The 8,890-nt window shown below is 38.1% G+C and overlaps 1 protein-coding gene and 1 long non-coding RNA gene across 14 annotated transcripts in view; one reads left to right on the forward strand and one right to left on the reverse strand.

The window, feature by feature from the left end:
- Positions 1–8,890, forward strand: part of LOC147798154 (uncharacterized) — a 63,547-nt gene that overhangs the window by 19,633 nt on the left and 35,024 nt on the right. The window lies entirely within an intron of this gene.
- On the reverse strand, positions 5,506–7,599 carry LOC147798155 (uncharacterized). The gene is made up of 2 exons (XR_015426293.1): positions 7,077–7,599; positions 5,506–6,518 (listed from the first exon to the last, which is right to left on the reverse strand). It is a non-coding gene; the product is annotated as an uncharacterized LOC147798155 (long non-coding RNA).

Raw genomic sequence — 8,890 nt, forward strand, 5'->3', positions numbered from 1 at the left:
AGATGGCACTCCTAGAGCTCCATGAAATGATCATCCTGACTTAACCTCAAAAACTGAACAGTTGAATCTTTTGACCCCAAACTTCACATGTGATATCGAAGACTGATTTCAGGCTAGTTTTGATAATTTGCAAACTTCACATGTGATATCAAAGACTGTTTTCAGGCTAGTTCTGATAATTTCAACACTAATGGTCAATGTTTACAGATCTAGGTATAGGCAAATGATGGGAAATCATCTAACTGCATAGTAGTATGGCGAAACCCTATATTCATGTTATTCACCCTAAAAAGAGAACCGTTCAATTGTTTGACCCCAAACTTGACGCGTGATGTCAGAGACTGATTTCAGGTCAGTTCTGAAAATTTGAACACAAGTGGTCATTTTTTACACCTCCCTGGAAAAGAAAATGATAGGAAATCATCCGACTGCATAGTACAACGGCGCAACCCTCAATTCATCTAGTTTTCCTTAAAAAGACACCCGTCCAATTGTTTGACCCCAAACTTATTACATGATGTCGCTGACTGATTTTAGATTATTCCTGAAATTTTCAACACGAATGATCAATTTTTCCACCTCCAAGTAAAGAAAAATGATAGGAAATCATCTAACTGCCTAGAACTATGGCGAAACCCTAGATTCACCTTTTTCACCCTAAAAAGAGAACCGTTCAATCTTTTAACCCCAAACTTAACACATAATACTGGAGACTGATTTCAGGTCATTCCTGAAAATTTGAACACAAGTGATCACTTCTTACACATCCCACAAAAGGAAAATGATAGGAAATCATCTAACTGCATACAACAGCGAAACCTTAAATTCACCTTTTTCTCCCTAAAAAGAGAGCCATACAATCTTTTCACCCCAAATTTATGCTGATGTCGCAGACTGATTTCAGGTCATTCTGGAAAATTTTACCACAAATGATCAATTTTTACGCTTTCAAATAAAGAAATCATCTGACTGCATTGTACTAGGGCAAAACCTTAAAATCACCTTTTTCAACCTAAAAAGAGAACCGTTCAATCTTTTGATTCCAAACTTGACGCACGATGTAGCAGACTGATTTCATGTCACTCCTGAACATTTCTATACAAAAAATTAATTTGAACGAACTTCAATGGATGAAAATGATTCAAAATCATCTGCAGTTGCTTTGTATGGAGCTCCCTAAGTGACATCTGACTTTTTAACATCCTTACTTTTGGGTTGGGATGACCTCATAGTACAGACAAGATGTAAACATACAGAGACTAAGATAAGTTATCACATGATAAAAACACCCAGAAACATTTAATCATGGGATTGCGATATCGTAAAAGTGAAAAAATTACATTATCTGTCAATGGGATGGCAACGATTAAGATGGCACTCCTAGAGCTCCATGAAATGATCATCCTGACTTAACCTCAAAAACTGAACAGTTGAATCTTTTGACCCCAAACTTCACATGTGATATCGAAAACTGATTTCAGGCTAGTTTTGATAATTTGCAAACTTCACATGTGATATCAAAGACTGTTTTCAGGCTAGTTCTGATAATTTCAACACTAATGGTCAATGTTTACAGATCTAGGTATAGGCAAATGATGGGAAATCATCTAACTGCATAGTAGTATGGCGAAACCCTATATTCATGTTATTCACCCTAAAAAGAGAACCGTTCAATTGTTTGACCCCAAACTTGACGCGTGATGTCAGAGACTGATTTCAGGTCAGTTCTGAAAATTTGAACACAAGTGGTCATTTTTTACACCTCCCTGGAAAAGAAAATGATAGGAAATCATCCGACTGCATAGTACAACGGCGCAACCCTCAATTCACCTAGTTTTCCTTAAAAAGACACCCGTCCAATTGTTTGACCCCAAACTTATTGCATGATGTCGCTGACTGATTTTAGATTATTCCTGAAATTTTCAACACGAATGATCAATTTTTCCACTTCCAAGTAAAGAAAAATGATAGGAAATCATCTAGAACTATGGCGAAACCCTAGATTCACCTTTTTCACCCTAAAAAGAGAACCGTTCAATCTTTTAACCCCAAACTTAACACATAATACTGGAGACTGATTTCAGGTCATTCCTGAAAATTTGAACACAAGTGATCACTTTTTACACATTCCACAAAAGGAAAATGATAGGAAATCATCTAACTGCATACAACAGCGAAACCTTAAATTCACCTTTTTCTCCCTAAAAAGAGAGCCATACAATCTTTTCACCCCAAATTTATGCATGATGTCGCAGACTGATTTCAGGTCATTCTGGAAAATTTTTCCACAAATGATCAATTTTTACGCTTTCAAATAAAGAAATCATCTGACTGCATTGTACTAGGGCAAAACCTTAAAATCACCTTTTTCAACCTAAAAAGAGAACCGTTCAATCTTTTGATTCCAAACTTGACGCATGATGTAGCAGACTGATTTCATGTCACTCCTGAACATTTCTATACAAAAAATTAATTTGAACGAACTTCAATGGATGAAAATGATTCAAAATCATCTGCAGTTGCATTGTATGGAGCTCCCTAAGTGACATCTGACTTTTTAACATCCTTACTTTTGGGTTGGGATGACCTCATAGTACAGACAAGATGTAAACATACAGAGACTAAGATAAGTTATCACATGATAAAAACACCCAGAAACATTTAATCATGGGATTGCGATATCGTAAAAGTGAAAAAATTACATTATCTGTCAATGGGATGGCAACGATTAAGATGGCACTCCTAGAGCTCCATGAAATGATCATCCTGACTTAACCTCAAAAACTGAACAGTTGAATCTTTTGACCCCAAACTTCACATGTGATATCAAAGACTGTTTTCAGGCTAGTTCTGATAATTTCAACACTAATGGTCAATGTTTACAGATCTAGGTATAGGCAAATGACGGGAAATCATCTAACTGCATAGTAGTATGGCGAAACCCTATATTCATGTTATTCACCCTAAAAAGAGAACCGTTCAATTGTTTGACCCCAAACTTGACGCGTGATGTCAGAGACTGATTTCAGGTCAGTTCTGAAAATTTGAACACAAGTGATCATTTTTTACACCTCCCAGGAAAAGAAAATGATAGGAAATCATCCGACTGCATAGTACAACGGCGCAACCCTCAATTCACCTAGTTTTCCTTAAAAAGACACCCGTCCAATTGTTTGACCCCAAACTAATTGCATGATGTCGCTGACTGATTTTAGATTATTCCTGAAATTTTCAACACGAATGATCAATTTTTCCACTTCCAAGTAAAGAAAAATGATAGGAAATCATCTAACTGCCTAGAACTATGGCGAAACCCTAGATTCACCTTTTTCACCCTAAAAAGAGAACCGTTCAATCTTTTAACCCCAAACTTAACACATAATACTGGAGACTGATTTCAGGTCATTCCTGAAAATTTGAACACAAGTGATCACTTCTTACACATCCCACAAAAGGAAAATGATAGGAAATCATCTAACTGCATACAACAGCGAAACCTTAAATTCACCTTTTTCTCCCTAAAAAGAGAGCCATACAATCTTTTCACCCCAAATTTATGCATGATGTCGCAGACTGATTTCAGGTCATTCTGGAAAATTTTACCACAAATGATCAATTTTTACGCTTTCAAATAAAGAAATCATCTGACTGCATTGTACTAGGGCAAAACCTTAAAAATCACCTTTTTCAACCTTAAAAGAGAACCGTTCAATCTTTTGATTCCAAACTTGACGCATGATGTAGCAGACTGATTTCATGTCACTCCTGAACATTTCTATACAAAAAATTAATTTGAACGAACTTCAATGGACGAAAATGATTCAAAATCATCTGCAGTTGCTTTGTATGGAGCTCCCTAAGTGACATCTGACTTTTTAAAATCCTTACTTTTTGGTTGGGATGACCTCATAACACAGACAAGATGTAAACATACAGAGACTAAGATAAGTTATCACATGATAAAAACACCCAGAAACATTTAATCATGGGATTGCGATATCGTAAAAGTGAAAAAATTACATTATCTGTCAATGGGATGGCAACGATTAAGATGGCACTCCTAGAGCTCCATGAAATGATCATCCTGACTTAACCTAAAAAACTGAACAGTTGAATCTTTTGACCCCAAACTTCACATGTGATATCAAAGACTGTTTTCGGGCTAGTTTTGATAATTTCCACACAAATGGTCAATGTTTACAGATCTAGGTATAGGACAATGATACAAAATCATCTAGGCTAATTGCATTGTACTAGGGGAACAGCCTAAATTAACCATTTTCACCCTGAAAAGAGAACCGTTCAATCTTTGTAATACCCCAAACATCACGCATGATGTCGGAGGACTGAGTTCAGGCTATTATATAAAATTTGAACACATGATCAATTATGTTAAATTCTTATCGCCAACGGGCGTCCAACGCCGAACGTTGTCCAGTTTTCTTCTACGTGACGTTCCCACTATACTACAGCACAGACCCATTATTAATCATGCGGTATAATCTTACGATCGACCACAAACTGTACATGTACGGCATGAGCACACGCACGTTTAGGTTTAGGTGTAGTCGACTGGTTTGTGGTCGTACACGTACACTAGTGCTGGGCGGCTGAGTAAGACGCTTCGCGCGTGCACTATTGCCGGTGCAATACATTCATTTGGATTCAATCGGACGCTGGGTGTCGAGCAAACGATATGAACAGTTTGAATATTAATATTATGTACAGTGTACATGTACAGTAGTGTGTTGACTGCGTGTGGATGAGAGTGTAAACGCCTTCAGTCGTTGACCTATAACAATAGACACTCATAGAGGACAAATAGGGTCCCCGGTTGGAAAACGTGTACAAAACATATGGGAGGTCTTCCGATAAAGTAAAAGAGGAGGTGCTCGATTAAAGGCGTTTACACACTTGTGTCTGTGTGAGTTGGGGGGGGGGGCTGAAGTTTGTTAAAGCCACCGGATGACCTCGAGTTTTCAGCTGGGCCATACGATGATGTACCCAGTGGGCACGAGACGTCGTTATGACGTCTTAAAGACGTCTAATATTGACGTCTTATTTATGTCTTTTTTGAGTCGTATATGCAAAGCCAAAAGACGTCAGCATCCTGACAAGTAAACGACGTCAGTTGTCCGACTAGAAAAAGACGTCAGCGTTATGACGAGTAAAAGACGTCAACATCGCGACTAACAAAAGACGTCAACATCGAGACTAATAAAAGACGTCAACATTGAGACTAATAAAAGACGTCAACATTGAGACCGGTAAAAGACGTCAACATTGCGACTAATAAAAGACGTCAACATTGCGACTAATAAAAGACGTCAGCATATTGAGCAGTAAAAGACGTCAGCATTAAGACGTCTTTTATCCATCAAATATCAAGGAAAAAAGACATCTGCATTGAACGAGTCATTTTTTTTTACTTTTTTATGATAAAAAGAAGTTCACATGCCTTAACACGCTGCCTGGCTATAAAATAAATTTTGACTGAAGCGACTGTTTACAACTAAACAATTTTTTTTATTTAACTCTGATTCTTCATATTATAATAACCTGTTAGCACACTTTGCTGAAAATGATGGTCTACACAAATATTATGTACCAATAATATTTCTGGTAAATTCAATGGCTTTGGACGGACCATTACAATTGCACCCAGCACGATCAAAGTGACGATGAAACAAGGTACACTTGTGTTTACACTTCCTGGATAAAAGCAGTTAAAAGGTTTTACTTTTACGGACAAGGCAAGAATGGGAAACATTAAGCACACAGTACATGTACATGTAGTGTAAGCCATGTAACTGAATATTTGGCAGAACAAAACATTTCCAACCAGGCAAGACTTAGTAAAATACGTTTTAGATGTACATGTAATGGCATTTATGAGAGGTAGAAAAACAGACATCAGTTGATGAAAAGATGTATGCTTGTACTAATAAGACAATTCAAATCGAGTTGGCTTAGAATTTAAAAAAATGGAAATATTGAACACTTTTTGGACAAAATTTTGTCTCATGCAGTGGTTTGTCAAATTTTTAGAAAACAGACTATCCTGGAACAGGATGATCTCGTCAGTTACAATTTAAATTACTGTACGTGTTTTAATCCTGCAAACAATTTTACCCATGCCCCCCCCCCAAAAAAAACCGATCAGACGTGTAATTTTGTTATAACCGTACTTTAAACAGCCTTCATTGCTTTAACCTGAGGAAATAAACCTGAAGAAACAATGTTCATATTTTACTTGAACAACAAAAGGTTTAAAGTTTCAAATAAGACCAATACAAAAATAGGCTTTATGCTCATTAGTTAAATATCACCGAAATATATGAAACAGCCAGGAAACAGGTCATCTGATGCACTAGACTGGTCGCACAGTTATCCGGTGGGCATGCCTGCTGAATTACTCATGGCTCTTGGTTTGTCTCTGGTAGGAATACTAAGCTTTAAGTACTTCGCTATTCGTTGTCTTACTGCAGACACTGTTGTGCCGCGTGATGCAACACTTCCTGCAAATGTTAGACAAATAAGACAATTTATTTTTGTAAAAACTTTAAGGACTTTGGTGGCAGTAAATAAACCGGTCCTCTACCATAGTTTACTCCACGTCTGAGCTGAAGTGCGCATGTTCATTGTGATTGAGAATGAAAAAGAATTTTTCTGCCACCAACTGTCTCGAGCATGTCTACATCGAGTGGCCAATATTGTACATTGCATCACATAAATGTACTGCCATTACATTTTCACAGTTTAGTCTCACCAATACAATGGTATAACATTTAATCTTAAAAGGGTAAATTAGACTTATTGACACTGTTAGTATTTGCCATATTTGATGACGCTGAAGTATGGGCACTGTGGCAAGCCCAGATGCTCCTTACTGCACTACGACTGCGAGTCTACGTACGACTACGAATAAACACTGTCTGTGGTCCACCCATGGAGGTAGGAAACAACCGTGGCCAACCCGGTTGACTGTTGAGGATTAAAATTATTGCGTTTAAGCCTGACCTCTGCTTCACCAACAATGCCCATACGTAACAGAATTACAGTTTATAAGCACTTACCTTTTAAGGAAGGGCCTAACCTGCCTTTCTCTTCTTTAAACGGACAAGCTGCTTGCAGCGATACTCGTACATGTACATGTACTCGAGCTCTCTTAATTCAAAATTATGAAGTAGTCTGGTTCCCTGACCTGAAGATCTTTATTCCATTTGAAATACGTGTAGACGCCAAAGTCAATAGACCTAACCGTAGTTCTGGAAGCCCGTTTTGACTTTTGGACATGACCTCAGTCTTTGCCATCGCTGGTTCCAGTCGGCATGCTCAGAGTCTCCTCGGAAGGCTGGAACCAGCTAAGACTAAGCCAGAGCCACTATAGTTGGGCGGTGCACACGCTCGAAGCCAGTCGTTGCTTGCGAGCAAGCAGGCAATGAAAGAAAATAGCCTCATCCATTCTAAATGTAGGGGTATTTTAATGTCGTGTTATTTTAAATCAGACGAGGGGGTTGAGGGTCAGTTCCACTGCAAATAATAATAAATCACAAGCAGGTGTACTAAACCACACTCGCAATTCCTCTAGTGTGAAAATTTCCCTGTAAGGACGTTCGCACTATTGCTATCCCACACATCCCTCTTCACGAATAGATGAGAACAGTCAAACAGAACAGTCACCTGCGGCCGCAGGCGGGATTTCGCAATACACTGTATGCCATTGCTCTGTCGGACCTTCCGCAGTGAAACCGAGTGAGAACCGGCAAAATCCGAGACAAACCAAAAGTCACCGTGCAAAATCTTCATAAAGTTATCTAAATCTTTTTCTGTTGTATGTTGACGATTTGATAACGACTGTAAAATGACGTCGTAAAGACGTCGTGTGTTTCATGTATTGCTTGTTGAAGAAAACAATTCAAACAGAGAGAAAAAAAGACGTCGTTAAGACGTCGTTTTCTCCTTTCACTGTATGTGTGGTACCGATGATTTGATAACGACTGCAAAACGACGTCTTAAAGACGTCATGTTTTTTTGTGGTCATGGTTGCTGAAGCAATGTTTCTAACCGAGGATGAAAGACGTCTTTAAGACGTCGTTTTTTTGTCACGACCACTTTACGACACACGACCACATAACGACCACAAAAAGACGTCTTTCACGCGTCGTGTGCCCACTGGGTATTTCAATGAAATGTGTCAGTGTCATAGAGGCATACATACTAATCGTCTGTATGAAATTATATGTAAATTGATTGAGGTTTTGCATAAATATGACTCATTAATTATTCACGATATGCCCTTTGTACGATGTGGGTTCAAAGTCAATGGGTGTGTACAAAGTCAATGTTCACCCTGCCTCCTGAGTACACGTCAAATTTTCATAAATTTGGGGTCAAAATGAGGCTAATACATTGGAAAAAATATCCTAAACTATTAGCACGCAGAAATTAATCTTGGAGATGCTATCAGCAAATATAAAAAGTGGGGGGTGGGTGGATTCTATCCCTGGCTTTCTGAGGGTTAAGACGCGCAAATATAAATAACTACAAATAAATTTTTAGACTGAATATGATGCATTAGTACCATTGTCAATGAATGAAACAAAACAAAACAACCCACAAAGTTAAACGAAATTTTGGAAAGGCTTTTTATTAAAGTTTGTGCAGTTTGGCAGGTTCGGTTGCTTATGAGATGATTGGAGGTAACTGGACTTAAAAAATAAAATAAAACATCGTGGGAATAAGATGCCTCAATGATTGGCTCTGTGTCCTTCCATTTAATCATGTTTTGGTTCTTAAATCTATTCTCATGAAAATCCTGTCAATAAATACACCGTGCCCCCACACCAGGTTTATCCTTGCAAATAATCCAGACAAATTTTGATTTCCA

The sequence above is a fragment of the Acanthaster planci genome, linkage group LG09, assembly GCF_054643075.1.
Source record: "Acanthaster planci isolate LZ-2023a linkage group LG09, COTS_SCS, whole genome shotgun sequence".
Taxonomy (NCBI): domain Eukaryota; kingdom Metazoa; phylum Echinodermata; class Asteroidea; order Valvatida; family Acanthasteridae; genus Acanthaster; species Acanthaster planci.